The following is a 10,033-nucleotide window of genomic DNA, read 5'->3' as shown; positions in this document are numbered from 1 at the left end:
AAACAACCCTCCACCAGATATTGCTGTCTAGTTCTGATTGCTAGGGAAAAAAAAAATCTGAAAACATGAACCCTGGTTTTTTTAATTAAATCTCATCATGCTTAGACCTGCCAAGCTGCCTATACACCAAATAAAGACAATAGAACCATTTTCATTGTAGAAGGTATAACAAGACTGAGTAGCTAAAATTAAGACACTTCCAAATATGACATAAGATGCACAGTTTTATCACCAAAGGTGTTTCAATCTTCAGTCTGAGCTGGAGAAATGAAGGCTAGTGCAGGAAAGGTATGCTGAAGTGGTTTGGCTTATGTATGTAGATGATCAGTAAATTGGGATAGTCCTAATGCTAAAATCTATAGTTTTAAAGTTGTCCATGTTGGGTTTCTTGGCTCCAGGCAGAGGGATAAGAGAAGTTCATCATCTGTGTTAGTTGGTAATCAATCAGTATTGGCAGTTGTCAGCTATAGTTACCGTTGTGGCTCTCATCCGTCTCTTGTAACCTGAAAAGTCCACCGAAGATTCGTAACACTTTTAGTCCTGGCATGGAACAGGACTTGGTCTCTGCACAACTTACTCCTGCAGTTGCTGAAAGATGGTGCAAACGTCCTTTCCCATTGTAAGTGTAACAGGCATTTTAACTTTGTTGATGGGAAATGCATTCCTTCAGCACTTTTCTTTTTTTCTAAGGAAAACTCTGGGTGACCAGAGGTGGACTTTTCCCTACCAGCTTTTCTTCCTCTCCAGTTCATGGCCTTGCAGCCGGGGATGCACGCTGGTTCTTCCTGGACATCACAGCTCCTCTCTGCAAAGTCTCCCCTGGGGGCACCATGCCACCTTTGCACCTCCCTCCTCGAGTGACAGACAAGCTCTAACCCTGTGGTGCTAGAAGAGGAATTCAGGGGGCCCAGCCCCAGGCACACTATACTTTTTTCCCCAAAAGGAAGACCCTTCTTGTACTTCATACCTCTTTCTAGTCCTCCAGGAGATCCTCCTGCCAACTCCGGTATTCCCCAGGTGGATAACTACAGTATACTGCTTCCTCGTGCCGCCAAAACAATTGGACTTTTTCTTTGGCTTTTTCACCAGAGAGAAGCCTTTGCAAGGCTTACAGCTTTCCTGGCATTCCTCTGTTTTGACCAAAAGGCCTTTTTTCCCCTGGCAGTCCTTCCCAGCACTCTTCTGCCTTTAACTCTCTGCTTCTGTGCCAGGATAGCTTGCAGGAATGGGGCCTATATGAGGATATAATCGCTTGGGAAAGGAATGTAATTAAAAGCAACATATAAAGCAATTAAAAAAAAAAAAATCTTCTGAGGACGCTCAGCTGGCACAGTGAGAATCTTGCTGAGAATATTTAATTGTTCATGTTATTATGTGCAGACAGGTTGGTTTTAATTCAAAACAAACATGGCAATTAAATAAAAACCTATATCAATACAACATTATAACTACAAAGTTAAAAAATGAAAACATGTAGGAAACATAAACATTCAGGCTTTCAAAAAATGGGGAAGACTTACCGGATTAACCAGATAATTAAAAAAGAAGTCTAAAACTTTTATATTGACTACAATGTAAGGAACGAGATGTAACACTGATGCAGCTGCCTTGATCATTCATAATTTTTATTCCTGTCTTTCCAGTTAAATCTGCAGCAGAACATGTTGCATTTGATGATATCAAGTGCATATCATAAGAAACACTTCACAGCTGAATTTACATTTCTACATTTTCTTTCCTACACTTCCCGTCTGCTTATCATTTCATTTTTGAAGTGCTACCACATTGACACATTAATGTAAGGTTTTAGCTTCTTTTCAGAGAGTATAGGCACTTGTTTTGCTATTTGATGGAAATGTTTGATAGAAATACTGTCAAACATTAGATAGACTTGTGTGAGGTAATGCCCAAACTGATCAAAAAAGTCAAAGCTATTTTTTTTTATAACTAAGAATAAAATCCAGACTTCTTATGAAAGGCAGTACTTAGCTTTATCTAATATGTCTCTTCTGTGGATGTTAACCAATTAACCTATTTTTATTTGAGAGAAGTAAGAAGCATTTAGCCCCATTTGGGAAATGCGAAACCTACGTAGGGAGATTAATTGACTACTGTAAAACCAAAGAAGGAAACTCCTTCAGAGCTATCATTAGATATTAAGAGCTTTCGATTTCTCATCACCTGCTCAAACTTATAGACAAATTGACTCCATCCACTTAAAAAAAATAAAAATACAACATCTCATTCTCTGATCAGGAGTATCATTATAGGGTGTATTTTTCCCAAAGCTGACCAGTTCATCTTTTAGTAGCTGTTCCTGAACTCCTATGTTTATTCCCATTATACGCTTACTGCCCAAAGCGTGCATTCAGACACTGCCTAAGCCAAGTCTCAGTACAAACCAATTTTTCTCTTGTGTCAAAACTATGGGGGAGGAGGGAATGGAGGGTGCTTGGATGACAGTGTTGACACCCGAGCTGCTGTGGAGAGGCACAAACATGATGCTCTAATAAATAATCCCTGCTGACAGGTTAGAAATCAAAGCTCATTAGCACAAAGGGAAGACGAGCATTTTAATGCCTCTGGATTCCATCCAGTGCAATTAACACCACATACAGCATATTGTTCACCTAAAGCCATAAATCACAATAACAAGTGTCATATTATACACAGATCCTGAAACCACAAGAATGAAAATGAGGAACGGCTTAGAAAAAATTAGGGGATATCACATTTTTTCACATGACCAATTGGAAAGTAAACCTAGTGCTGAAAATACTTTAAAATTCTTTCAAGATGGATGGTCCTCATAATTATGTCTGAAGGAGTCCATTTACCTGAATAAACTACATTGCTGTAATGCCTGTGTGCCCAACCCTACCAGGGCAAGTCATCAAGAGTAACAGAATGGTATTCCTGAAGTGAATGTAAAAACTCATGTGCATTAGTCTGTACAGGACTTAGTATAATTTTTGGTGGGACTCTCATTGAAGTGTTCAAGGAGAAAAAAAGTGATCCTCAAGTTCAAAAGATGTCAGAGCCAGATCGCAAGCTGAAGACGCCATCCAGGTGCAGATTAAATAAACCAGTGATTATTTCAGAGTATTTCTATTTCCAGATGGGTTGGCCCCCAGGACGGGGAGTTGTTAGATTGCTGCTACTGTTTAAACTCAGTATCACATCTGCTGTGTTTCATTTTTTTATTTTAACCACTTGATGCACTGTTGGAGGATACAGACCTCTTTACAAGTCCTGTGCCCTGTCTGACATCTTTCCATGCAGACTGTCTTCTTTGACTAGTAAATAATGCAGAACACTAAATACATTTCACTGGTATATTTAATTATACCTCTTTTTTTAAGCTTTTTCTTCCTTCCTGCTTAGGGCATTAGGCATGCACACCACCCAGTTGAAAGCACCATGAATTTGAGACAGAAACTCCAGATACTCAAATGCTGGACAGGGAAATTGTAGTTCTGATAAACTTTGCAGCCTAAACACTGAAACATGTCTTTTCAGATTGTATCATCAGTGAAGTGGCGCATGGCACAGTTGCTGCATTGCCTGTGAGAGCACCAGGGAGGCAGAGGGCACCTTGAAGGCCGGAGCTGTGCTCAAGCATACAAGGGATGCTATTTCATTGCTCAGGAAGCATCACGGACCTGCAGCCTCGGCCTGCTCAGCCACATCCCGAAGCCCTTCTGCCTCTCCCTTCTGCACCAGCTAGGAGAAAAGCAGGATGGCAGGATGGTGCGTGGCCCCACAAATCCCACATGAGCTATGTCACTCTCCCGAAAAAAGGTTTCTGATAGCCCATCTGCAAGCAGAGATCAGAAACTGTTCAGAGGTCATTCCAGGACAGCACTGTTGTTCCTTAGGGACAAAAAGGACAACAGACGCAGAGCCACCCCTTATGACCTCCTCTCTTTGTAAGACTCACCTCTGTCCTGGTCTGGCCTCTCTATCGGACCCAACCCAGGCGAATCCGCTTCCCAGGAGGGATCGTGCAGCTATGCAGGTGCTCTCTGGTTGCACGGAAAATTTCTCAATGATCTGGGCTTGGCTGGGTGTGGAGGAGAGCACAGGTCTCTCTTGGGGAGCTCCTTGATGTAGTAGGAAATAGGCTTGGCACTGGCCACATGCGAAGAGTGGCTCTTTCTGCTCTGTAATTACCATTTCAAGCCGTGGGCCAGGAGAAGTGGGCTCTTGCTGCCAGTTCCCTCACGTACAGCTCCCGCAGAAAGGAGCTACGAAATCATGTCCACTGCCAGCTGGGTGCCTGCCTGCTCCTAGGCGGTGGAAGGAGATTCCTCTGAGAGGAGTCTCACTGCCTGGGCAGGAGGGCGGCCAAGGGATGGCAGGCTGCCCCCCCACCCAGGGACCCTAGCTATGGGATCGGGCTCCATTTCACTTGCTCTTTTCCTGCCCCATGACCCTTGCATTCCTGTCAGCAGGGACTGGAGTCTGACAGAAGTATGGGGCCATGCCCCTTCCCCGTGCCTCCTCTTGAGAATGTTTTACTGGCTAGTGGTTAAAGACAGGGATTAGAATCCCTTGGGAGACTGCAATTATCCAGATGCTCCTTCTAAGGGAAGCTGCAGCTCGGATCCTGTCTGAGGAACAAGCTGGTACTACCGTCGTGGAGGCAGCCTCAGCACTTCTGCCCCTGGAGGAGACCATTACCCCTGTCATGAACGTGAAGGTCTCCAAGTTCTTTGGACAAAGGAAGTGAATAGAGCCCTGAAATAGGTGCTGCAGGGCCAAGGGGTGGTGGAGATTCAGGTGCACACCTATGCCTACCATGTCCTAATGGTTTGCTCTGTCCTGATCCCTCTTGACACGTAAAACTTTCTGGATCAATGTTTGAAGGCAAAAATATTTCTTTGAGTAGGAAATCTAAGTGCCTCACTTAGGTGGTCTAGGTTTTCCTGCCAGATAGCTCTTTCTTTAGTCACTGCCTGTTTTAGCTGTCTGCTTCATGTGTTGCAATCTTTGTCTTGCCCTTAGGCACCAGCAAAAGTAAAACAATAATCAAATTTTATGTCAACAACTGGTTGGAAACAAACATATTTCTAACACATCATTATTTCTTGTCAGGTGGAGAAGAAGAACCTATAGCAGGGCAGTGACAGTGAGCCTCGCACATGCCTCCCCTTTTTTTCGTGTTCCCCACGTACACATCCAGTTAGGAACAGGAAACGCACAGCAGAGTGAGGGGTGGCAGAAATGTGACCTTTGTGCATGTTCTGGAGGGGTCTTTTCCCCACTTCCTTTCTATTTCGACATATTACCCAAAGCACTCAATTACACATCTAAATGTCCTCAACTTGTCAACAGAAATTTAAGAAATTGGTTCTTCTCTTAGAAGGGTATGGCTGTAGTTAGAGCAGAGCAAGATTCTTACCATAGTTTTCTAATCAAGTGTTCTCTGTGGGCATATATTCCCAGTCCTACCCTAGGTGTCTCTGAGAAAAGACATACCGCCGCCCCACTCTCCATAGTCATCAATTATCCAAGGGCTACAAGCAGCGTTATTGAGATAGAAGAGAGCAGTTTCCCGCAGATATGCTTCTCATTTGATTCTCATGCAAAAATAGTTTTCAAGTAGCCAAGCAGGTATATACCATAGGGAATGCATGAAGGCTCCTTGGATTATTCTGCATAGGCAGAGGGGGCTCAGCATGGGCCTGGTAGTGTGCTGTCAGTCGTGGCATCGGAGTCGAAGTCCTGCCCAGCCCTCACACCACTGTGATTAACGAGGCATTTTCTGAAGCCATTGGCATACTGTGAATGACATGGTTACCCTTCAGCCTCTTCTCTCCAGCCCAGGTGACCACAACATTTACAGCTGCAGCTCCAATGATCATTTACTTGAGTGTGAACAGCCTGTGGCACAAGTCCAGTGCAAAGGTTTGGTCATGCTACCACACCATACTGTACAGCCCTTACCGCATCTCTTACAGCTTAAAAACCATATACATCATCCAGAAAGAGATCATACTCTTGTCTTGGTGTATTTCTGGAAGCTAAATGAACCTGTGACAGCTGCAGCTGCACAGAAGGCTCCTTTGGATTAAGTAGAAGGTTGTGGCCAAAGTTCCTATGGTGCCCTCTGCTTCCCTCCCTCCCTTCTGCTCCTCTCCTCAGTGGGAACCTTCAATCAACCTTTTGCAGTAGCCATGACTGGCAGAGTTTAAGGATTTTTGTTCTTATCTGGCAGCCTTTGGGTAAGCAACGCGTTCTCCCTGTCAGTAACACGGCCCTTGGTAGCAGTCTGCCCCAAGTTACGGAAATCCATGTGGAAGAATCCACAAGATTTCTTAGTGGATCCACATGCCTGAGTCTGCTGTGACACCTCTGTGGGCACCTATATTGAAGCCAAGAGAAGAGGTCAGCCTGCCTTGACCTGTTTGCTGCCCTCAGGGCTTTCTCAGCAACCCTGAAGTTTTGCCCGAAGTAACCCAAAACAGCTTCTCATATTGTCATACTTGTTCTGTGGGGCTCACAGCAGTTACCTGGCAAAAACAAACAAACCCAAGACATTTCCAACAACAAAGTAAATAAAATAAAACAAGTACCAACAATCAAAGCTGCATGGATTATGTGGGCAAAACCCATAACAATTTATTGGCTGTTTACATTCCTTTAAAAAACTCACCACTTACTCTACAGATGTGTTTTGACAGCAGCATTTTGGGCAGCCGCCAAGCAAGGATAAACACAGAGCTGATGCTTATAGGGGAAACACAAGAAATAGAGGAAGGGAAGAAAAAATGCACACACAGAAAACCCAAAGGACTTTACAACTAGATCAGGAAATGAGGAGGGTATTTAGAAACAAGTGTATAGTCATCGAGCACTTGGAATGACTTTTCCAAAGGGACCCACCACAGCACCAGGACATGAAAGGCATGTCTACCCAGTAGAGTGGGAAGATGTGAGCTCTGCTGTCCAAGTTGACCCAACATAAAGCCACGGGCCAGTGCTACAGGGCTGTGTTAGCATGGCAGTGTGCTCAGGCAGAGAGGCAGCTGCGAGGAGAGCTCTCAGCCCAAACCTGTTTTATGTCTGGCCAACCTGGGTAGAGTCAGAAAGCCAGATTTGTCTGCGTCCGTGTATATAGGCCTGGCTATAATAACTTGGCTATGCTGAACCCATGTAGCTTGAACCATGGGCTCCAAGGCCACATTGGTTGAGGATGAATTGGATGAATTTGTTCAAGAAGGAGATCTCCCAGAATACAATTATTTCTTTATCAGATTGAGAGAAGTTGTACTTAGACATTCAAGGTCCTGAACAATGTTAAAATTTCTCCAAAAAGGACAATTTTGCCCATGCCCTTCTCTGATGGCCATTTCCCGCTTCTCCACTACCTCAGTTTCTTCCTGTCCCACAGTATTACTGCTAAACCCCTAAACCAGGACCATATCCTAGTGCTTCTCTCCACCCTGTCTCTCATGAACATCTCATTCCCAAAACTAGCCTACAGGTTCTCTTCTGACAGCTGTGCTGCTCGCCTTCGGAAAAAGTTCCCTAATCCAAGCGCTTTCCCTCTCCACCTTTCCAAAGAGCTCACTTAGAAACTTCTCCAAAATTCATGGTTGTAGAGAAGGTGCCTCAGAGCACAAGGCCCTGCAGATTGCACACTGCCAATATCAGCTCGTCTGGGCATACCACCTAGGTGCAGGGTTTACTCTGCTTGAGAAATGGGGAAAAATTGCTGAGGAAAAAAAGATTTTTAAAGACACCTGGCTAGCTAGCACCCAAATGTGTCTGAACAGGTACCCAAAATTAAGATTGGGTATCTATATGCAGATTTGCCATCTGAAAAACCCACTAGTATCACAGAACAGCTAGATGAATATATGTCTATAAGAGAAACCAAAACCTAGGACACTGTGCAAGTAGCCTAAATTTCGGAAGGGCCAAGCACCCAGTAAATTCCTCTGAAACCAACAGCATTATTGTTTGATTGTGACTGTATATAATACAAACTCCAGTAAGAGAGAGACACAGAAAAGTCAAGATTACACTGGCTTTGAATGGGAACGCTGATTAAACGCATTTTCCTCAGTCACTATTTGATGTTAGTTGTCACTGTGTCTACCCATTACTCACTCCTTCTGCATATCATGCTTGTGTTTGCCATGCTAAAGTACATACTGTTATTCAAATAATCCAAATGCTGAACCACGAGCTGGTTGCATTTTGTTGGCAAGCTGCAGAAGGAAGCGATACTATATGTTATGCATCTATAGAAGGTACTTTTTCATAGCTAATCCTTCTGTGTAGGGGAGAACAATGAACAATCTCTACCTTTTAGCAATAGCTGACATGCTTTTATTCAGTTGCATTTAAGTCTTTCAGGCCCTTATCTATGAGGAGTAATAATACTAATTCCTTACATTACTGAATTGTTGCAGGGTGAAATACGCTACACAAGGTGAAGTGCTCCCATACTGTTGTAAGACGCTAATCGCAAATACCCAGATATGTAGCTGGTTACCAAGTTACTAAGTCAGAAGTCACCAACCTGGCTTACAAAACCTACTCATCTGATTATTATAATCTGATGAAAATAAAACTTAACCCCAAAATATTTTTCCCCAGGGTATTTTAAGATCAGTGACTGATGTTATCTAGAGACCACATACAGTTCCTGGTGGCTGGTGGGGTGTTCTCCATGTGGTTAGGTACAGCTATGTAGCAGATGGGGTGTATGTAATGCAGTGAAATGCTGGTGATGGAGGTTTGTAGTCCCTGCAGTCTAAGCTGTAAATTCAGCTCTGGTCCCACCACTCCTGGAATTTGCTTTCCTTAAAACTTCCTGACTCAGCAGTACCACCACTGCCATCACCTTCCCCTGCCCAGCGTATGGCTGTATTCAGTTCGCTTGCTGGGAGCTGATTGGGAAGGCTCTGGTTAGACACCGCAAAGGCCTTGACCGTCCTCCTTTTCTTGACACCAGAACTGGAAGGTACCTGTGGTTATTCACATTAGCATCATGACAGATGAGTTTAATCTTGCTGGCTTATCCCCCCTCTAGCTACCTATCAGCTCAGGGTACAATATCTAATAAAACCCCAGTATTTCCACGGTCCTCACCACTGTACCTCAAGCATAAGTAGGAGGTGTGCGGGATGTGAGGAATGTATTCAAAGCACATACATTTAAATGCCTAAATGCCTGTGTTTGCCAGCCGTGCCTCCCTGGCCTCCCCTGATAGTCAGTGCAGACAGAGTGTCTCCTCCAGCAGGCAAGTCAGAGCGTATAACCCAGGCTCCTCTCTGAGTCACCCCCAGAGAAGTTACCCTCGTCCACTGACTCTGAAAGGAGGAGTTGGTGACTCATTTCCTAACATAGGCATCCCAGTTCAGTGCCTAACCCTTGGCAGTGTCACTGTCCTCCATCTTCCCTGGATATTTTCTTTTTTCGTTTCTCAAGGGAACGAAGAATAATGAAAGAACCGCGAGTATTACCAGCAATTGAACTAAGCTCAGGCTAGTGAAAATATACTGTTGCCACATTGGCTTAATGGAGAAACAAGCCCTGGCCAGGAATGTGTGACAACAATGTCTGAATCTGAAAGATGGACTGGGATGATACACAGTGAAACCAACCTTCCCAACTTCTAATGAATCCTACTGCATGTATAGACCCATAAGCAAATGTTCCATATATATGGGAGAAAACTGGTCGTTTTCCAGCGCATCCTCAACTCTATGTAAACCAGCAGGAGAGCGACTAAAGTAAGATCCAAAATGAGATACCAGATAGTTCTTTCATCCAGTTTTAAATATATGAATACATAAATCAATGTGCATGTTTATGTGTCTGGCTCCAATTAATAAGCACCCATCCTGTGCCTCAGGCTTCCTGACAAGCATCAGAATTAATAATTTAATACATGGAAGAATGATAATCTTGTGGTTAAGTCATTTGAAAGTTGGTTTCAGTTCTTGGCTCTGCCATAGATTTCCTGTGCGACTGTGGGCAAGTCACTTAATCTCCTTGGCCGAATACCTCAAAGGTA

This window comes from Gavia stellata, chromosome 4 (assembly GCF_030936135.1).
Source record: "Gavia stellata isolate bGavSte3 chromosome 4, bGavSte3.hap2, whole genome shotgun sequence".
Classification (NCBI taxonomy): Eukaryota; Metazoa; Chordata; class Aves; order Gaviiformes; family Gaviidae; genus Gavia; species Gavia stellata.
This window is presented reverse-complemented; position numbering follows the sequence as displayed.